The sequence below is a fragment of the Hoplias malabaricus genome, chromosome 3, assembly GCF_029633855.1.
Source record: "Hoplias malabaricus isolate fHopMal1 chromosome 3, fHopMal1.hap1, whole genome shotgun sequence".
In the NCBI taxonomy this organism is placed as follows: Eukaryota; Metazoa; Chordata; class Actinopteri; order Characiformes; family Erythrinidae; genus Hoplias; species Hoplias malabaricus.
This window is the reverse complement of record NC_089802.1, coordinates 6,660,404-6,683,751: the sequence shown is the minus strand read 5'-3', so window position 1 is coordinate 6,683,751 and position 23,348 is coordinate 6,660,404. Positions and strand designations below refer to the sequence as shown.

Below are 23,348 nucleotides of genomic sequence, written 5' to 3'. Positions count from 1 at the left end.
AGGATTGGTAGAATCTGACTGGACCTCGTAGAAAGTCACAAAAGCTAAACCCCTAAGTCGGTAGGCCTTCGTAATTAGCAATTCATTTAGTTATTCACATATCTTCTTAACATTAACCTCCAGATTGTTGTGAATGTGTTTTATTATTTTGACTCAATCACACTTGATAAATACATAACTCTAAACTGTACTTTTTCCATTTGCTGCAGCGCTATTAAATGTATGCGCTCCCTTGTTTCTAAAGCCTAAATGGACCTGGCAGAGCAATGAAGCTCCATAGAATCCCAGCACAAACAGGCATCATTCTCACATCACTAAAAACTCATCATACTACACAGCCATCTGATTTTCACAGCCCAGCGCACTGCGAATAAGCATTTAACAGCCTTCTATCTGCTCCTTGTTTAAAGCAAGGCAGTTGTTATGCCACAACTAGAGTTTGTCCCATCAGTTCATCTTCTCTACTAATCCCCGCCATGCTCTCATTTGCTACGGCGTCGTGCTGGAAATGGAGGAATCAGCAGCACATTTCACGTCTTCATATCAGGAAGAGCGCCGTGACATTACCCAACAGCAAATCTATCTGCTGCTTTATGTTCTGCATCTAATTGGATTTGGCAATAAATTACAGCAGTCCCGGGGATCCGTCACATCCTGCCGGCTCTGTGCAGCCCAGCTTGTTATGATTCCTGAGCAGCAATTACGGCTGATTTTTGACCAGGGCCAACAGGGCTGTGCAGGAGACACTGAGAGTACACTTCTAACGGCCCTACAGTGATGGATTGAACATAATAAATACACTCCCTGAACGGAGGAGGTGGGGAGGGAGAGAGAGAGAGAGAGAGCGAGAGAGAGAGAGAGAACAAGTTAGCATGAACAGCTTTGTGCCTTTAAAAAAGATTTTTATAAAACAGACATTCCAATATATCAGTTCACCTTTACGACAGCAATAGAGTGAACTGTAAGTCCACTAATAGTCAAAGCTACAACAGTCCAGTTGTGCTTGGTAATCTACACATCTACTTTAGAAAAACAAGAAGTTAGAGCTGTTATGGCATTTATTATACATGTGAAATTTTGTCAATTTTGCAAACTCTAAATTTCAGGTTTTCATTTTATCACCAATTGTCTTTAACACTTTTCACACATGCACCGTAACCCAGAATTGTTCTGAGTTTGAGGTGAATGTGTGAATGTAAACCTCTGCAACATTTTTTCCGGGACTTTACATGGACTTTATCCCGCTATGACCCTAGCAAAAACTCTGGGTAAAGTCAGAGTCAGCTCATGTGTGAACAGAGCCACTAATGTCACTGGGAATTCACTTTATTTCCCACATATTCTTCAGGTGCAACCTCATTCCTATCTTCAATCAATCATTATCTGTAACTGCTTATCCAGTTCAGGGTCACGGTGGGTCCAGAGCCTACCTGGAATCATTGGGCGCAAGACGGGAATAAACCCTGGAGGAGGCGCCGATCAACCTACTTACCGACCTACGGACACTTTTGAGTCACCAATCCACCTATCAATGTGTGTTTTTGAACAATGGGAGGAAACTGGAGCACCCAGAGGAAACCCACGCAGCCACAGAGAGAACACACCAACTCCTCATGGACAGTCACCGGAGGAAACCCACGCAGACACAGGGAGAACACACCACACTCCTCACAGACAGTCACCCGGAGGAAACCCACGCAGACACAGAGAGAACACACCACACTCCTCACAGACAGTCACTTGGAGGAAACCCACTCAGACACAGGGAGAACACACCAACTCCTCACAGACTGTCACCCGGAGGAAACCCACGCAGACACAGAGAGAACACACGACACTCCTCACAGACAGTCACCCGGAGGAAACCCACGCAGACATGGGGAGAACACACCACACTCCTCAAAGACAGTCACCCGGAGGAAACCCACACAGACACAGGGAGAACACACCACACTCCTCAAAGACAGTCACCCGGAGGAAACCCACGCAGACACAGGGAGAACACACCACACTCCTCACAGACTGTCACCCGGAGGAAACCCACGCAGACACAGAGAGAACACACGACACTCCTCACAGACAGTCACCCGGAGGAAACCCACGCAGACACAGGGAGAACACACCGACTCCTCACAGACAGTCACCCAGAGGCAACCCATGCAGACACAGGGAGAACACACCAACTCCTCACAGACAGTCACCCGGAGGAAACCCACGCAGACACAGAGAGAACACACCAAACTATTCACATACACTCAAACCCACAACCTCCAGGTCCCTGGAGCTGTGTAACTGTGTCACTACCTGCTGCGCCACCGTGCATTTCCCCTTGTGAGAACATGTCTGACCAAAATCTCCCACTGGGTGCTGCATGTGTGAAAGGACCACTCTGGGACATCTCCAGACTTGGTACTTCAGGGTTTTCTTGGAGTTTCTCCAGAGTTCGTGTGTGAAAGGGGCTTCTGATTAAACCAATCAACACCCAGATTTTATTCTTGTATAAGTGCTGAAACTGCTGCAGTGCATCCAACATCCAACAATAAAAGCAGCATTATGCCTCACTTACAAAGTAATAGAAAGCACAGAAAGCTCCTTTTCCCCATGGCGACCAATTTTACTGTAGCCACTGTTGACATGCACTCATCAACTAGAATTAAAATGTTCATGACCAGAATTAAAAAAACTCAAACATGCACAGGGATAGAGTGTGAGGTGAAGTTTATACTGTGTTCCATTTAGTCGTAGCTATTGAATGAAAAGCTATGGGCAGAAGTGAGGATGCAGTACTTTGTCAAAGACTTACAAGAGACAGAGGGAGACAAAATTAGGGACCACCTACGAAACACCAAACACATACCACAGGTCTTTATTGGTCCGTGTAACATTTATCAGTTTGAATATCCTGATCAATTGAGGCTTAATATAAACATGGGAAATTGGGTTTAAAATGTCTTTCTTTTCATTTGTTATAGTAAGAAAAGAATTGGTTTCCTTTGTTATTCCAGTTTTTGAATTTTTCATTTCTGCTCCTCAAAATCAGAATTTCAGAAAAATGACTCTTAATTCCATTTTCATCTTTACTTGAATTATGTAACGAAAGAGATAGGACTGTACCATCACAGCGGGGAAGACCAACCTGCTGTACCTCTCTGCACGCTAACTACAGACTACCCACCAAACAGCGTATAATGTCTTGGTACTGAGACGCACATCAGCAGTGTCAGCATTTACACAATACACATAAACAATTTGGTTTTACATTTTAATATCTGGAACACTGGATTTCATTCAGGTCTTGGTCTTGGTTTGCTCTCTGGTTTAAGGGTCACTGGGCGCAAGGCAGAAACACACACTGGAGGCTGCGCCAGTCCTTCACAGGGCGACACACACTCACACATTCCCATTTCTTGTCTTAATATAACACATTTAAGTAAAAAAATGTATTATACCAAATGAAAAAATGAAGTTTTAAACTCAATTTCCTATATTTGTATTTAGCCTCAAACTATCAGGAAATTCAACTGATAAATGTTACATGGACTTCTTACCAGTAATATTCCAGCTCAGAGAGGGAGAGAGAGAGGGAGAGAGAGAGAGAGGGAGAGAGAGAGAGAGAGAGAGGGAGAGAGAGAGAGAGAGAGAGAGAGAGAGAGAGGGAGAGGGAGAGAGAGAGAGAGAGGGAGAGAGAGAGAGAGAGAGAGAGAGAGAGAGAGAGAGAGAGACTCAACCAGTGCCAGGGATTGGCCAGTCCTGCTGGAGCCTGTCCTCATTGCCCATCGCTGTTAAATAATCGGCCTTAATGGCCATTGTGTGATACATGATGCAATTAAAGGCTAATGTTTAGTGCGAATGTGATTATATCTGACAATCTGATTGGCATTCAGGGCTTAAAGTTTCGACATCATGCTGCCCTAACAGTCCAATCGAAAACAGCTCCCTGCAGTCCACAAACACACACCGACAGAGCAGTGGGGTTCACGTCAGGACAACATCTCATATGCACTAACCACATAACATGCACGGTGATTATTACGGGAGAGAGAGAGAGAGAGAGAGAGAGAGAGAGAGAGAGAGAGAGAGAGAGATAGTTACTGGGCGTGAGATACAAGAAGGAAAGTCAAAAAAGGCTTATTGATAGAGAACGAGGAGGAGAGGGGTTCTCTCTGTACTACACCCTTCCACTCTGTACCCCTCTCCTTTCTCCTGATGCCCCTCCCCCACCCCTCTACCCCATCACTGTCAGGGTAAACTCATGATGAATTGCCCTGTCAACAGAATTCATTCAGGGACCAATTAATCCAGCAGAAATGAACTAGAGCCATCAGACATGAAAAAAAAAAACTGCACAGAGCAGAAATACTGCTTTTTATGGGAGACAGGGAGTGAGAGAGCATGAGAGAGAGAGAGAGAGAGAGAGAGAGAGAGAGAGAGAGAGAGAGTGAAGACAGAAAAATAGAATAAGAGGGCAAAGGCTGAAAGAAGGGAGGAAAAGCAAAAAAATAAAAGGACAGTGAGAAAGTGAGAGAGAGAGAGAGAGAGAGAGAGAGAGAGAGAGCGAGAGAGAGAGAGAGAGATGGAAGCAGAGAGAGTACAAAAATAGACTTTTTTGGAGGAGAAAGTGTAAGTGTGAGGAATGAGGACTGCAGGGAATTGAGAGAAAGAAAGAGACAGAAAGAACAGAGAAGAGAGAGTGAAGACAGAAAATACAAAGAACAAGAGGGCACAGGCTAAAAGAAGGAAAAAGAAAGGAAAAAAGATAGCCGACGAGAATGAGAGAAAGTAGGGAGTGAGGGAGAGAGAGAGAGAGAGACAGTGAAAATGTAAGGGAGGATAAAACGAAGAAAAGGGTGAAAACAAAAGTGCTCCAGTGAAGTGCCTGTGTCTAGGGACTGCAGTGGAAGTTAGCCTGACAGGAATTGGTCATTTAATGCTTTGGTGCTCTGAAGACAGGTCCTGTCATAGCGGCCAGTACTGCAGAAATCCCCTGGTAGCCCGTTTATTAATTATACTGAAGAGTGAGGGGGCATCCCACTGTCTAACTCCAATCCCTGTCAACCCCATCTGCTGTCATTTCCCCCTCCATAAACACTTCCTTTAGCACCGCTCAGCGCCTAATAGAATAGAACCCGACATGCACCGCAAATAAATGCAGAGCTTTTCAAAAGGAAAAATTCACAGCTGCCAGGGCCCCTACTCCCAGAGCCTCAGGAGAGCGCAACCCAAGAGTTCAACCTCATACCTGACACATGATGACACAGCAACGTGAAATATTTCAGCTCTCCTGAAGGTCTGAGCTGAGTGCTGTGTGGTGTGTGTGTGTGTGTGTGTGTATATATATATGACCTAGATCACTTAATAATGTCTTTAAAGTTGATCCCATAATAATCCCTTAATAAAATTCTCCACCAATGTCGTATCAAACCACATGTCCTGGATATTTGTTGCACTATGTAATGTAGCGTATTAAAACTTAATTTATAATACTTAATACATCCATCCATTATCTGTAAACGCTTATCCAATTCAGGGTCACGGAGGATCCAGAGCCTACCTGGAATCTTTGGGCGAAAGGTGGGAATACACCCTGGAGAGGGCGCCAGTCCTTTACAGGGCAACACACACATTCACTCACACCTACGGACACTTTTGAGTCGCCAATCCACCTACCAACGTGTGTTTTTGGACTGTGGGAGGAAACCGGAGCACCTGGAGGAAACCCATGCAGACACAGGGAGAACACACCACACTCCTCACAGACAGTCACCCGGAGGAAACCCACGCAGACACAGAGAGAACACACCAACTCCTCACAGACAGTTACCCGGAGGAAACCCACGCAGACACAGAGAGAACACACCACACTCCTCACAGAATGTCACCCTGAGGAAACCCACACAGACACAGGAAGAACACACCACACTCCTCACAGACAGTCACCCGGAGGAAACCCACGCAGACACAGAGAGAACACACCACACCCCTCACAGACAGTCATCCGGAGGAAACCCACTCAGACACACGGAGAACACACCACACTCCTCACAGACAGTCACCCTGAGGAAACCCACACAGACACAGAGAGAACACACCACACTCCTCACAGACAGTCACCCGAAGGAAACCCATGCAGACACAGAGAGAACACACCACACTCCTCACAGACAGTCACCCGAAGGAAACCCATGCAGACACAGGGAGAACACACCACACTCCTGAAAGACAATTGTAATTTTTAGTATGCAGCCGTTACCTAAGAACAGGAACTGTAGTTTAATATGATTTGTACTTAACAGTATAACATCAGTTACACATAATACCACAAACATATTACAGAAAGAGCTACACTACAATAAATCCATCACTAGATTCAGGTAACTTTCTTACAGCATGACCTTAAGCAGGGTCATGCTCTCAGAGCACTAATCAGGTCACAGTGGTGTGTTTATACTGTGTCCATATGGTCAATGCCAGCGAGAAAGAAACACAATACAGCTGCACCCCAGCAGTGCTGCCAAAAGTTACTGTAGATCCGGCCCATTGTGGCAGAGCTGATCAGAAGGTGAATATTTCATAAGTTCTTTTCTGTTCATGGCATTTGACACTGGGCAGAGTGCGGGCTGGCAGCTGGGAGACACAGGATCCAGCCAGGTATTCCCTTACCTCCAGGAGAGGAGGGGACACAGAACAAGAACATGTACACTCTATGGACGTAAGTACAAGGACACAGACGCATTTATGACATCCCTTTCTTAATCCATAGGCATTCATATGAAGTTCCTCCTATAACAGCTTCCACTCACCTGGGAAGGCTTTTTACAAGGGTTTAGAGTGTATATTTGGCCCTTTCATCCAGAAGAGTATTGGTGAGGTCAGACACTGATGTTGGATGAGAGAGCCTGACTCACAATCTCCATTCTAGTTCATCCCAAGGGTGTTTGACGGGGTTGAGTTAAGGGCTCTGTTCCTGCCAGTCAAGATCTTCCACAGCAAACTCCCCCAACCGCCTTTATGAACCCTGCTTTGTGCACAGGGGCACAGTCGTTGCTTCCTCCAGCAACTTTAAGGTTGGCACAGTGCAGTCTGGTTGGTAATGTTTCCCTGGTATTCACAGAAACCTGGATGCATTTATCAGACTGCCAGGTAGAAGTGTGATTCATCACTCCACAGAACACATTTACACTGCTCCAGAGTCCCATTGCAATGTGCTGTATTTATGTATTAAATACACCTATGTGTCTGCATTATATGTCATGGATGTATTACGCATGAGCTACTCTGCCATAACATTAAAATGACCTCATTGTCCATTCTCTCAGCTCCACTAGACATACAGTAGCACTTTGTTGTTCTACAATTGCACAGTACCTCTGATGCTCTGCATACTTTGTTCGGCCCCTTTCACCCTGGTCTTCAATGGTCAGGGCCTCCACAGGAGCACCACAGAGCAGGTATGATTAGGGATCCACAGATCATCTTCAGTAATGCAGTATTGGTGTGTTAGTGTGTGTGGTGCTGGTACGAGTGGATCAAACACAGCAGTGCTGCTGGAGTTCTTAAAAATGATATGCAGAATAAGAAAATAAATACATTTATGAATAACCTTCTTCAGTGACACTATCAAAATGCAGCCATGTTGCAGTAGTTTGAGTGGATCAAGGTATTTTTAAACATAGGAATTTGGGACGTACTAGAAACAGAGTCTAAAGAACTAAAGAACAGAGCGAGCACTACAATGATAGTGTGTGCTGCTGTATATAATTAATGAAATGAGTCTAATTAGGAATGAGAGAGCAGGTGCAGTCTGTGGTGTGACGAGGGAGGGAGAGTGGGAGAGAGACACCGAGAGTTTTAGGGAAAGAGAGAGGGAGAGAGATACAGAAACCACTTAATTAAGAACTACTATATGACATGACAAAGATACTATATGATGACAAAAAGACAAAGCATCCAACTTTAGTTTGGTGAAGACTAGCTCAGAGGGGTACAGAGTAAATTAGTAAAGACATTCGGGGTAACTCCATGTTTCTAAAACACACATTCATTCATTCATTATCTGTAAGCGCTTATCCAGTTCAGGGTCGCGGTGGGTCCAGAGTCTACCTGGAATCATTGGGCACAAGACGGGAATACACCCTGGAGGGGGCACCAGTCCTTCACAGGGCAACACACACACACTCACACCTACGGACACTTTTGAGTCGCCAATCCACCTACCAATGTGTGTTTTTGGACTGTGGGAGGAAACCGGAGCACCAGGAGGAAACCCACGCAGACACAGGGAGAACACACCACACTCCTCACAGACAGTCACCCAGAGGAAACCCACGCAGACACAGGGAGAACACACCACACTCCTCACAGACAGTCACCCGGAGGAAACCCACTTTTTTCCTTCCTTTGGAAAAAGTGTTCTAATCGATAGTTGGATCATAAATAAAATAGAAAAACAGCACTTCACAGGAGGTAGAAACAAAATTTTAGTAAAGAATTAACCATAAACAACAAGTTGAAACCAGAAAATGACAACATGGATTTTTTTTTTATCTGGCAAAAAAAATGCTGGGAAACTTACAAATAAAACAGAAACAAACAATACAATGAAAAAGATTTAATAGCTCTCATGTTTTTTAAATGGCATTTTATAATTATATAACATTTTATAATTTGTCTATGTGAACTGTCCATAGTTGTAGATTAAAACTTGTCATCCACTTACACTTCTATTAGCTGTATTCCTCCATGCTGCATGGTTCTACCAGAGTAAACAACCTGTTGTACATGAACCAGAACCAGGTGAGGTGCTGTCTGCTCTTTTCTGATTGGTTAACGTAGTACGTTATCAACATGCTTAAAAGGAGGGATCTGTAATCGTCAATCTGTCATCATAGTTTCAGGACATGGGCTAAGTGTAAGCACTGCTAACTCTAATAGCAGTGCTAAAGCCTGTATACTGACTTTCAGAATTGCCCATTCCTGAACAGAAGCTCTATGGGAGTCCAAACCCACTGGGTTGCCAGTACACACAATAGTTTACACATAGTCCTTCAGCCATAAAGTGGTAAAGCAACAGGGTTAATGTTGCATTTTACCAGCCCTAAAAAACCAGTGCCCTGCTAAAACTCTCCATGACCAGAGACGGAGTAAAACGAGAGGAAATACTTGTCATGAGTTTGTAAGATGTAGGCAGCTTAGAAGCAACAGGACAAGACAGATCCAGAGTTGGCTAATTTTCTCCTGCGCAGGTAACAGCAACTCATTTCTGAATTTTTTTTTTTTTAGAAGTACAGACACCTCTGTATACATTAAAGGTGTAAACTCCATAGATGGTGTGTTTAATATGAAGAAAGTGAGGGGTAGTGATGACTAAAACCTGTGAGTGTAGCTACCATAGTTTGTGTGTTTTAAAGAAATTGTGGCAGATTAATATGTGTTTCTCCATGTTGTATGTGTCCTCAACAAAGAGATTTGTAAGAGATTTGTTTGAAAGGACTTGCATATTCACCTATTTAAGGCGGAACAGAGATTTTAAGTTGGCAAATGACACCAAGCTTTTCACTAGGGTAGGTAGATGTTTTAGTGACATGATGTACACTTGGTTGTGTTTTTAAATGAATAATGGGAAATAAGGATTATTTCCAAATTAGGTTTGTTTATATAGAGTGACCAGGTCTGATATGGTGAAAAAGAGGACACGTCCTGGGGGGGGGCTTTGCCTGCCGTAAACAAAGACTACTGACGTGCAGACTGACCAATTAAATGTTTACAGAGAAGGTTATCGACCAATAACGGTAGCTCTACAGTCAGACCGTCCAATCCGAAGATTTTAGGCTACTTCACCACGCCCCCTTCTCACTCAAGCGAACCAATCGGAGTAGGGGAGGGCGGGACTAGTTTGTGAACAAAACTTCTCGAAGTTCTATGTAAGCTCTAGAAAAACAAAATCCCGGACGTTTGTGAAATTCCGCCCGGACATTTTTTTAAGTCTAAAAAAGAGGATATGTCCGGGTAAAAGAGGACGTCTGGTCACCCTACTTTATAAAACTTAACGATATCTTTAGCTTTGCACTGGTGAATAACACCAATAAGACTTGGTGTAAACCAAACCGACCTATTACTAAATTTTTGAATGTGAAAATTATGAATAAGTAGCAAAGATCTGCCTCCTAAAATGACATTCATTGTGGAATTAAAAAAAGGGATCATAACACCAGCCTCATCTCGTCTAAACATTTACAGTGGGTTTAGACAGTACATTTTTACCTTTCTCCAGCGTAAGTACATGTTTTAAATGGAAATTAAAACATCTACTTCTGTGTAAAGTAGTGTTCTGTAAATGTAAAGTAAACATATTGTGCATTGTACTTTAAAGGGTTAATTCATTCATTATCTGTAACCAGATAGTTCTGAAAGTGTTCTAAGGTGCTTCAAAAAAGGTGCCACAAAGCTTTTCATCAAAGTGAAGAACCTTAGAAAGGCTTAAAGAACCTTCAAATTACGTGAAAATGTATTTTCCTGAAACCCTTATATTACATCCCAGTAAACAAGGAACAACATAGGTCTAAAAGTAGTCTGTCCGTCAAGGACATACTTTAAACGTCAATGGACGTCCAAAATCCATCTTAATAAGTTAGTTAAGTGGTGGCCAATCGATAACGTCAGTGGACGTCTAAAACGCGTTTTATACAAGTAATTTATTTCGGGACCAATTAATAACGTCAATGGACGTCCAAAATACGTCTAATAGTCGTCTTTTCAATGTCTGTGTTTGAACGTCTTTTCAACTTTCGTTTTCAACCTCAAGAGAACGTTGATTAGCCGGCAGTCATTACGTTATTTCAACGTTGAATCAACGGCTAAATGTTTACTGGGATAGACTTCAGGTTCATGGTCCCATGGTTATTCCATCTTCACTGCACATAGAACCCATTTAGCAGCATTAAGACTGCATCAGGTAAGATACCTCCATCACACATGTTTCCAGACTTTAGCCCAGAATCACAACAAAAGATGCAAAGGAGAAAACCCAGTGTAACATTAACAGTGGTGTTGCTATGGAAGCGGCACTAGAACACCTTCACCTTGTACTGTTTTATGGGAATAGAGGAGGCGCTGTGCTTCATTTAAAATGAAAATTATCTAGGGACAGAAAAGCTGGAAAAGATATCTTATATAAGAACACTGTGTATGGGTCTATGTAAATATGTATGTGTGTGTGTGTGTGTGTGTGTGTGTGTGTGCGCGGTGGAGAGTCCAGATTGTTTAAGTGCACTGTGGAGAGGGGCGATCGGCCCATTTTATCACAATTTGCTCCTTAACAGGTTACAAATGTGGCATGTGATGACAATAACGAGGCTTGATGTCACTTAGTCTGTGAGAGGTGTGTGCAGAATAGCAATGCAGGGATGGGGGAGGAGGAAAAGAGAGACAGAGAGAGGAAAAGAGAGAGAGACAGAGAGATTCTCTTGTTTACCACCTGCAAGGTGACATCAGAAACCTTGGTCACAGAAGCTCAGCTCAGTTTTAGAGGAGGTGTCTATCGATGTATTTCACTTGAATATGAATCGCTGGAGAAAATGACTGCAACCTTAAATAAAGTAAGAATGGAGATACAATGTTTTGTACCCACCATTATATGATGTCACTTCCTTTATCACTTCAATGATATGATAAAGTATGAAAACATGAAGTGTCCTCTGCTGAGTAAACAGACTTTGCACACTTTGTTTAAGTGTTTAACATGAATATTCAAAGTGAGAGCACTGAAGTATAAGAGCTTTGCCTAAAAAGGAACAACCAGAGAGGCAACTTTAAGCCCACCACAGTGCCACGACGTGCGGTCAATAACTCACGACACAGAGTAGCTCACAAATAAAGTGATTTCCCTGGCAAACTCTGCCAGAAGCGATTAGGTCAGTGCTGAAGACAGACAGCTCGATATTTTCTGAACGTGTGAATCTGTCAATTGCGGTCTGTGTTGGTGCTGAGGCGGAGGGTGAGGGTTTTTTAATTATCAAGGGGATGGTGGAGATTGTGCATCATCATTAGCCAGGCTAAACAGCGTCGGTGAGTGGCTGTGGCTCAGTTAAATAGCACAATTAGCAGGCGAGAGCAGAGAGGGAGAGGTGTGCTCAATTTGAACGCCTTCTTTCTTAATCCATCTGCTCTGATCATGTGAAACGCTGAGCTACAGACTTTTTACATTCAATTACTTTAATCGGGTTAATTCTGAACAAAATGTCAACGTTTTAATCAAGAATTAGCAAACTCTGGCAAAGGAAAAAAAAAAAAGGCCTGAAGTGGCAATAAGGCTGAGTTAGACGTTTCCACCTCAGACACTGCAGAGGATCATTAGTGTGTTTTCAGGAAAGTAAGTGATGCCTCAATCAACCTCAAAGAAGGAAATATCATTTTAACAATGAAGCAGTTCACGTTCAATAAAGTGGTTACACCTCTACCAACTGCCATTTACAAAACACAAAACTGACACACCACAACTCCTGTTTACAGCCTGAGTTTCAGGCGCTGCACGCGTGTTTCATTTCCTGCTGCAAGAGTGTGCCTGACGCAGAATATCTCCTGCTATGGGCTGCATGTAAAAAAGACTACTCCGGGACATCTCCGGGCCTGATGCTCTGGAGATTCTCCTGTGTGTGAAAGAGGCAGTTATCACATCATTCTTTCATTCATTTTCTGTAACTGCTTTAACCTATAGCATGGGTCACTGTGGTTCCAGAACCTACAAAGAAGCACTGGGTGTTCCAGCCCATCACAGGGAATCACACTCACACCAGCAGGCAACTTCACACTGCCCATCAACCCTATGAAGGACACAGGAACAATGCTTTACAGACAGTGACTTGAGGCAGGGACTGAACCAAGGACACCAAGTTCCTGAAGTGGTGTGACCACACTACCTGCAGTGCCTTGGTGCTGTCCTTAGCGAATTCATACAAAGAAAACACACCCAAAAACGCTGCTGATTTCTGGAAATCTGGACATGCATGGACGAGGCCTTACAGAGAACCTCTGTATATTGTTAAGAAGACTTTTTTACTACAGGAAAGACACTATGCAGCTCATACGTTCAGAAACCACTGGAGAATTTCAAGAATACATTTTCCCCATATATACTTTCCACATTCAACAACACATTCAAGCACGTCTAATATAGAGGATTTAAGCACCAAGGGTTAAATCAGTGAAGAATCAGACTAAAGAGGGTAAAAAGATTGTGCATTTATGCATTTGTGTGAGCGAGTGTGTGTGTGTGTGTGTGTGGTGAAAGGGGGGGGGGGGGACCTCCACAGGTGCAGGGAGCAGTGATAAACACAGCTGGTCAGACTTGGTCTTTAAAGGAACTGCTCTCCTCATGGCCTCTAACCTCTGCACTGCACCCTCACTACAAACCCTCCACACACACACACACACACACACACATACTACCCAAAGAACAATTAAGCTGCAGGACATTCATAAGCCGCACCTCAGGCTGGTACACACTTAGAGTTGTGCATTCTAAGGTTTGGAGAATTCGTTATATTTATTTTTTGTCAACTTTTTTACTTTATGCCATCGCTCATAAAGACCACATCCAATACATCTGTATAAACAACTAATCAAACAAGGCTGCTTTACTCTATTTACTAAATCCACTCCTAGAAAGGAGCCTTGTAAATCCAAACATAATCCTCTTAGTATTCAATATGAACTTGTTCAAAAATTCTATGATACATGAATTAAAATGGGACAGACAGCTTGAGGTCCAAGTTCATTTTGATTTACACAGTTTTGTCCAATTTTGATTGGAAAACAGACGAATATAAAACATATACAGTAGGATATGTGCAAGGCAGCCATGGCAAAAATTATTCATAAAATGTAAAAAGCAAATAAAAGAAGAGAAAACAAACAGCTGGATATTTAACTTATATATTTAGTTTTGATAACACCGTCAATACACATCTAATCAAATAACTTGAATTATCAAATTGCATGAATTGCATGTATTTCATGACTCAGGAGTCCAAAATGTGTAGGTTATGTGTTGTGCACACTTATAGAAGTGTGTAGCGGTGGTTTGGCCTGGTGCTCAGCACTGCATGAGTGCTAACTAAAGGAGGAGGAGGAGGAGGGGGGGGGTGGCAAGGCGGGGGCTTGTGTGCGCCGCTGATCAGATCAGGACAGAACACTTTTGGGGGAAACTGATGTCAGAGAGGGTAATTTTTATTTTTAAATAATGATGAATAAAGAAGAAAATTGGGCTCCAGCAGAAAGGGCACTTTTCTCATCCAGAGCAAAAGGGCAGGGGCTTGAGCACCACTAGGGGTCTATCTGTGCATGTGCCTGATATGTGCAAAAATGTTCACAACAATTGGCCAGTTACATCATTGAAGGTGTATGTTAAAGAGAAGCAAATTCTGCACAATTTAATGGAAAATCTCATTAAATTAACTGATCAAATTGAATATATATATATTTTAGTCCAAATATTTACATGCTGCTTTCATGTTCATCCACACAAATCGTCTTATTGCCCTGTCTAGTATGGGTACTTTGTGTATTTAATGTCCTGTGTTTAATGTATATTCAGCATTTTCACACTGCAGTGTCACATACCCCCACCACATCGTCTTGTGATACTTGCAGCATTAACAACATTATGTTGGAGTGAGTAGTATAGTGCCTATTTACCAGCTGATTTGAAGCTATGGTAGACTTTATATTTTATGATTACTGAACCCTTTAAGCCCACTCCAGGGTGTATTCCCGCCTTGCGCCCAATGATTCCAGGTAGACTCTGAACCCACCGCTACCCTGAACTAGATAAGGATTACAGATAATGAATGAATGAATGAATGAACCCTTTAAAGTACAATGCACAATATGTTTACCTTACATTTACAGCTGCAATATAATTGTGATGCTCCACTGACCTGTAATAGGGAGAATACAGCCTCTGTCACTGCTACTCTGGGCTCAGCACTGCAGAAACTGAACTATGTAACGTTTGGAGTAGGGTAGGAAACACAAAAGCCCAAAAGAGTGATGGAAAGGTTTTTTTTTTTAAAAAAAACAAAAAATCCACTGACTTTATACTGGTTCATACCTACTGCATGCAACACAGAAACCGAGGCCCTCATTTATAAGGGTGAGTGCACACAAAAACAGGTCTGAAGCATGCGTACGTAACATCTTTCGAAGAAACTGTATAAAGAATAAAGAAATAAAGAATTCTTTGCGTAAAAATGAGAGTACATTTAAGCAAGGTTTGACCCAAATATTGGTGACATCATATGGTCACATTTTTTTTTGAAAAATGCAGAATATGAAAAACAAATTAGTTACATTGCTTGCTGTATCTCATTCTACTTTATTTGTCGTATTGATTTAACTCTCGCTTGTTTTATTTCACTCTGTATTTTATTCAGATTTTTCATTTAAATTATTTTATTTGATCTCACTGTAATTAATTTATTTGCAAAATGTTTTTTAAACATTTTTTTAAAGTGCTCTATAAGTTTATTTTTATTATTATTATTATTATTATTATTATTATTATTATTATTTATAAATTAAACTCCTTAAACTTAAATAGACAGTAATTTGTTATGAGCTGGTAATAGTGGCAGATAATTACAAGCCTAAACAGCTGTACCTTTATTCTGTTTTTTGGGACAATGTTATACAATTAAATAAAGAAAAAAACAATTAATTAAAAGGAGAAATGATTAAATGTTTCATTTAATAATTACATTTTGAAATAAATGCTTAAATAAATAATTGTTTGTGATTATTTAATCATTATTTAAGTGTGTGTTTCAAATATGTTTTATTGTATTATTTAAATCATTCAATTAATTATTTAACTATTTATATATTTATTTGATGGGTCTTGAGCCTTGCACCAAGAAATAATAAATCTGTCAACACCATCCATGGACCATCAGTGGGCGGGGCTAACTCCAGTCCAGTCAGACTGATTGGCTGTTTTTTACTGCTGCAGCCACATGTTGTCACTCAAGTAACTGGTGTTTGTTTGTAATGCTACGACAGAGGCCACCAAACAACACATTTCTCCACACCTCTGAAACAATAACTTCTACCGCGCAGTCTCTAAAGTTTCTCTTTTTTTGTTTTTCGGTCCTCCTTTGTCTCGACCAACTCACAAGAAAATTAACAGAGAAACCCATATTTAGATATTCATCAGGTTATTTGCACTGACCATTTATAGGTAAATGTGGGCGGTACAGAGGCGGAACATGGGGCAGGTGCAAATGCGCACATTTTTAAGAAGATTGTTATTTATAAAGAGAAAACAGCGTATGCACGGTTTTATAAATCTGACTTTTTTTCACTCCAGAATCCACAAAGTTTTATAATTAAGGCCCAGGGACTGACCCCGTGAACACAGGCTTTTAATAGACTCCCTCCTCTCTCAGCCACTCTACTCTCTCAAGCACCATCTCGAGAGCCAAAGTCATCTGATATGATTCGCAAAAGTGAACGGAAACATGACTTTTTTTTTCTTTATTGCACATAAAGTTTTCAAACATTTTAGATGGAAACTCAGCTTGTGACAGGATCTTAAATGCTACCTCTCATTTAGCAGGGGTTTCACTGCCCTACATCCATAATGAGACAGGACAGGGGTTAGAACAGCTCAATACAGGAGATAACCAGTCTTTGATCCAAACAGCCATGCAGAACAGTCTGGTCAAAGCCTCAGAAAATGTGCTGTCAGGACTTTTGGATTTAAATTAAACCCTGTTAACCCACAGAGGAAGACTTTTCACATACACGGAAGACAGAGAGCAGGAGTCAGAGAGGTGCCCTCTGTCTCTGACGTTAAGAGAGAGGTCCACCATTAACAATTTGTGTGTGCTGCAGAAAAGAATAGAGCAAACTGACAGAGAGATCAATCGCCCACTCCAGGTGAGGAATTCTTCAGCCTGGAATCTGTACGCCTCAGCGCTGAGTAAGGATGGAAACTTACAAATGCCCATCACATTCAATTCAAGGTTCCCCTAAAAACTTGATATTATGAGACGTGTGCTAAAAACAATGCCTGACAAATTCTCATTGACTCGAATGTCTCACACCAATATTTTGTATTTGCTAATTCTTTTACTGAACATTTACTGATGTTATCTAGTTCATTATTAACAGCTCAGTCAACAGTTGCCATGGCGGTATGTTGCACTTCAGCAATGCCAAACTAAAGCTAGTTGCGCCCCCTGGTGGAGAATTTCAGGCTGCTAAATGAGAATGAATTACATGTGTAGTTCATGGCAGACAACCGACCCAACTCCCAGAGAGCAGTTGAATGTTAGGTGCCTTACTTACGTTCACTCCTGCTGTGGATGATGAGGGATGTGACAGAGACAGAGCTGTTCCATAACTCCCCAAACTGGTTAATTGCATCTTAACAAAAAAAAAAATCATATTTTAAGAACTTGTGGTTACAGTACAATATAACATATGAAAACAATGGACAATAGAAAAGACAGTACAGGTTTTCCCTATGGCATAGACTGGAATTGTAAAACTCAGCTATGATGACAGCTGATCATAAACTGTATTATTATATCTTTAGAAATAAATAGCCATGGAAAATTCTGTCATGACACATTCATCTATCTGTCATAAAGACGTCCTCATGTAATCTACTATAAAATGTTGGCTAGATAGAAGGCAGTTTGCAAAGCTTATCATGTGGTATTGGCTGTCATAAAATCAGTTATGGCTTCTTTCATCACAATAAGCCTATAACCTCATATATATGTGTGAAAATCTACAGCAGGATTCTGAAATTCTAGTGGTACCGTTAAAGAAGGGGGAAACAAATATTAATTCATTGTCTGTAACCGCTTTTCCAGTTCAGGGTCCCGGGGGGTCCAGAGCAAACCCAGAATCACTGGGCACAAGGCACGAACTCACCATGAAGGGGGCGCCAGTCCTTCGCAGGGCGACACACACTCACACCAATGGACACTTTTGAGTCGCCAATCAACCTACCAATGTGTGTTTTTGGACTGTGGGAGGAAACCGGAGCACCCGGAGGAAACCCACGCAGACACAGGGAGAACACACCACACTCCTTACAGACAGTCACCCAGAGGAGACCCACGCAGACACAGGGAGAACACACCACACTCCTCACAGACAGTCACCCAGAGGAGACCCACGCAGACAGAGGGAGAACACACCACACTCCTCACAGACAGTCACCTGGAGGAAACCCACACAGACACAGAGAGAACACACCACACTCCTCACAGACAGTCACCCAGAGGAGACCCACGCAGACACAGGGAGAACACACCACACTCCTCACAGACAGTCACCCGGAGCGGGGCTCGAACCCACAACCTCCAGGACCCTAAAACAATACATTCTTCTCACTTGTGATTTCAAATTTTTACATTTTGTTGAAAAAAATTACAACTTTAAAAGAGTGGGAGAATATCTGAGTTTTGAATTACAAATACAAGTTGCACAAAAACACTTTAAAACTTATTTCTACACCTAAGAACATGTTTAGACCATGATTCCCAAGCTTTACTGCAGTGCCCCCCTTTTGAGCACCACCCCCCACACCTCCACTGGCCTATACTTCATGAAATGTTCACAAGAATGGCTCTGAAGCAGCTGTGTGAAAAACATGCAATTCTTTGCAAATATGCTCATTTCAAGTAGAAAATGAGCTTCCCCTGCAATATGTAAAGAATAAATCCAACTGAATCTGAGCACAGTCAGAGTCACAGCATTTCCCTACAGACTTTACAATGTTAAACATTCATAGGAACTGCAAACATTGCTCCTATTCCACTAATGAAGTAGCACGCCTCTAATTAATAAATATCTTCTCATCTTGATTGTGCATTTAAGAATGCATCTGCCCTTTGCCCCCTCAGTGTAGAAACTGTTAATTGATCCCTAGCACAGCGTTCGTCTGAAAATCCCTGGGCTCTGTTATGTCTTAGGGTCATGAGCAGCGTCTGCAAACACCCTATGATGTTGTTGCATTAAAGACATGTGGCTCAGAAAAGCTGCGCTTTCCAAAAATACCTCAGGGTAGATTTCCTAATCAGAAGTGCTGTTGATTCATTAATTTATTGGCTTGCCGTATGCCAGTTTGGAGTGTTCCCCCTTTTCCCATTTTCCCCCAGTCTGTGCTTCAGGACTAGTGTGTGCCTGTGTGTGTGTGCGATGTAAAGTGGAGTCTAGGGAGCATCAAGTTCTTCCTCATCGTGTGGCACTTAAATTAAATGAAGTGGTTCTTGGAAACCTCGGGGATAGGTGATAACGCAATTAAAGCCCTCTGATGGTTTACCCAGGGAAGGGGCAGTTGAAGCCCAAGAGACAATTAACTTGGGTATAATGAACTCCCTTTTGTTGCCTATTTTTTAAATTTCCCCCATCTATGTTTGACTGCTCTTTTATAGTAGATTTTCACACGTCTTCACCCCCCTCCCCTCACCCCTTACTCCTTTCTAACAGTGTCTCTGAGATGAAAACAGATCGTTAGTTAATAGGCCCTCTGTGATCGGATAGGTCTATTAGGAGGGTGATATGAAGGGGAATGAAGAGATGAGAGAGAATAGAGTCTGTACAATAGCGGGTTTGAGGTCATCTCTTCCACATTTATTAATGTCAGGTCTTTGCTACAATTATCAAATTTCTGAACATCCATTAGAGCTGCATGTAACCACAGGTTCATTTTCCCTCATCTTTAAAGAGAGACACGAATCCTTTGAGAAATGTGCGGTGTAATATTTTTTTTTAATGTTCAATTAAAAATAAAATTACAGATTTTGATGCAATAGATGTCCAAATAATAAAATGCATGTACGATGTGTAATAGATTAAATATTATTTACTGTACCATGGTCAGTATTATTATGTGCATGTGAAACATACTCGTTCTTGTTTTTCAGAAGCAGAGCAAGAAGAATTAATTTGTGGTGACTGCTAGGAAAAATTTGAATATGTGACTTGTAATGTTATGTATCCGTGAGCATTTTCAGATTTTTGACCACACAGCACATGTTACTATGAATGAGCCTTTGGGACGGAAGATGTTAAGTTTGATCGCTAACACTACATTAAACTACATGAAAATGCTAATAATGATACAAACTAAATATAATGCTATAGGAAACACAGTCCTTCACAGGGCAACACACACACTCACACCTACGGACACTTTTGAGTCACCAATCCACCTACCAGTGTGTGTTTTTGGGCTGTGGAAGGAAACCGGAGCACCCGGAGGAAACCCACGCAGACACAGGGAGAACACACCACACTCCTCACAGACAGTCACCCGGAGGAAACCCACACAGACACAGGGAGAACACACCACACTCCTCACAGACAGTCACCCGGAGGAAACCCACAGAGACACAGGGAGAACACACCACACTCCTCACAGACAGTCACCCGGAGGAAACCCACGCGGACACAGGGAGAACACACCACACTCCTCACAGACAGTCACCCGGAGGAAACCCACGCGGACACAGGGAGAACACACCACACTCCTCACAGACAGTCACCCGGAGCGGGACTAGAACCCACAACCTCCAGGTCTCTGAAATGAGAGGTGAAAGGGGTTTGCAGGTTTATAACATTACAAATTAATATGAAGACATTTCCAATTTTACCCTTTTTAGATTATAGGAAAATAAGTATTTTGCTTTCTAGTCCTTTCTAGTTGACCCAAAGACATGAACCAACAAAATGAATATGTCAAATTCTGATTTACACAAGCACTTCGTTGTTTATTATAAAAGTACCATTATACTTTACTGAACAGAAGACATCTCTGGAACAGCACTTCATGGCCATCATTTTACAAAGCAGACTATATTCATTAGTGCTATAGGACTCTTATCAGTGTTGTGACTAAACCACACTCTTTAGTACCATACTATGATACAGTGTGGATATTTAATGCTAGAAAATAAAAGCTGGAATGAGATGGAATTGAAATAAACAGAGATATAACTGAGTAGCCGTGCACCTATTTCCCCAGAGGAATACCCTCTCCTAAGGGAGCTAAGACCATGTTGACGCTCACAAAAATTAATTAGTTTCCAATCAGTCCGTTTTACAATGTTACATTCACAGGCTGATTGTGTGTATATGCACATACAGAATGGATCATCATGGGCTTCTAAGTTGAAAAGTCCAGACATTATACCACACATGGCGAGGCAGCCATTACCAGCGATAGACACCCTCCCTGTGCTGAAAATGAGCAATTGACCCTGCCTGATTCTGCAAAACTGGCGTCGCATCATAACCTGAGGGAACGTGTTGTCATCCGAATGAGATAAGTTTATTTTCCTCGATCGGGCATTTGTTGTGACAGGCGGGGAGTCTGCACGCTTGTGAAAAGGACCAGCGGGGATCCTGTCCTCCACGCACGCAGAGGAACGAGTGACGGCCGCAAAGCGCTTGGCCATCACCCAAATCTCTGTCTCCACCTTCTGTGCAGGCCTCCAGCGTGTGGGAGAAGCAGGAGGCAGCAATATTGTGGAACAAATTTACCCTAATGTGAACCTGCTGGGCTGGGACTGGGGAAGGCAAGGTGGGCTCTTCCCCACTATTCCCACAATCTGAATACCACACACACACACACACACATTCTATATGCACTCTTCATGCACATCTTTAACCTGGCTTATCACATTCAGATCAAGAGCAGGTTTCTCTGAGGATGCCAAAACCTCAGACTTACAGGGAAACATTACCTGCAGCTGCAGCCAATCCCCCACTGTGTAACCAACATGTCAGCTCTTATCTGTCCAACACACTGTCATAATGACCTTATCATACACTTTACCCTTGTGTAAGAGCAACAACTTTCAGCAAAGTCCACCATTAGAGCATTAGTACTCTAAAGAACGCATTTAACACATTAATGTTTTTAATGGTATTTCTGAGGCAAGTCAACCACACATTTAGATTAGTTTTAATATTTACAATAATTTGGGATCAACAGGAATTTACTCAATGATCATAGCATACATCCAGTGTCTTCCTCATGAACAGTGTCTGTCATTGTTTGATTTTCTGCACTGGACTCTTTGGTATTAAAGGGAATTAATACATTCCTTGTTGTATTCTGTGTCATTTGGGTATTATTTACAACTATTTTTGAGACGTCTTATATCTACATTTTTTAGAATCAGCTTAAGAGCTTTTTATACATGATTTAAAACCTGTGTACACAGGACTAGAATCACATACGACAATTCCCTGCAACATATAGATCTAGAGAGGAGCTTTTACAATGCATGGAATGAACAGATAGACAGAGCGATTGAAAGACAGACACAGACTAAAAGATGATATTGTTTTGAAGTAAAAATACTAAGAGATACTAAACATTCTAGTTAACAATGTTGCTATTAACTTCACAAAGAATAAGCTGCTAGTTCCTGCTTAGCTCTCCTGCTTTGTTTTAGTGTATTACACAGTGCAAGGTTTGATCTTATAAACTGAGCAGGGCACACAAATATTTTTCTGTGTGTAATAGTTAACACTGGGGGGGGGGGCGGGAGTTTGGTTTTCCATGGCCACAAATGAGCAGTCTGTGGTATTTTCAAACTGAAGGGTGGGTGGTGAAGGGGGAGTTGATTTCCATAGCAACAGCGGGGTCCCCAGCTGTCACGTTTGGGCAGAGATAGGTGTCGTGAGCTCAGGGACCACTTAACCCCAACAGCATTTCAACTTAGGAAGTTCAGCCGCTGCTGAAAAACTGTGCGCGGCCCCACTTAAAATGCAAACTGTAAAACCCGGGGGAGAGGACCGGCAATGCGCCTGAATTAACCCACGACTGCAGCTCCCAGCACAGGCTCTTTAGACGTAATTAAGCATCAATGTCAGGCATGTCAGCCAGTGAAGAGTGGGAGAAAAACAATGACTCTGGGAAGATCAGCACCCCTGACTAAAGCACGTCCCACATGAGAATTGAGTCTGGGTTCATTTTAGGGGGTGGGGGGGTATCTATAAAACGATTCTGAGCTGGAAACTTAACAGCTGAAAGTGGCTTTGTTCTGGTATTAGGAGTAAAGTTCCATCCCAAAAAAAACAACATGCTCTGTTGTCTGTGGCCAACAACAGCACACGCAAAGGCTTCGACTGTTCATAGCCCTCAGTCCCTGGATAAACACCAAACAAAACAGTTTAAATGATGGTCAGCTACGCATTATTAATTAGGTTGCATGCTAATTGCCAGATCAATAATTTCAGACTCGTTTCAGACCATTTCAGAGGTGGACGGCGGCAGCCTTCCTTTGAAAACAGCTTTTTTTTCTTCCCGGTCCTTTACTGTGACA

The 23,348-nt window shown here is 42.2% G+C and overlaps 1 long non-coding RNA gene across 1 annotated transcript in view; it reads right to left on the bottom strand.

Moving 5' to 3' along the window:
• LOC136691222 (uncharacterized) overlaps positions 1-23,348 on the bottom strand; it is a 63,753-nt gene that overhangs the window by 21,385 nt on the left and 19,020 nt on the right. Inside the window, exon 3 of the long non-coding RNA XR_010801858.1 lies at positions 17,344-17,421. This is a non-coding gene — a long non-coding RNA (uncharacterized lncRNA). The remainder of the gene's footprint in view (positions 1-17,343; positions 17,422-23,348) is intronic.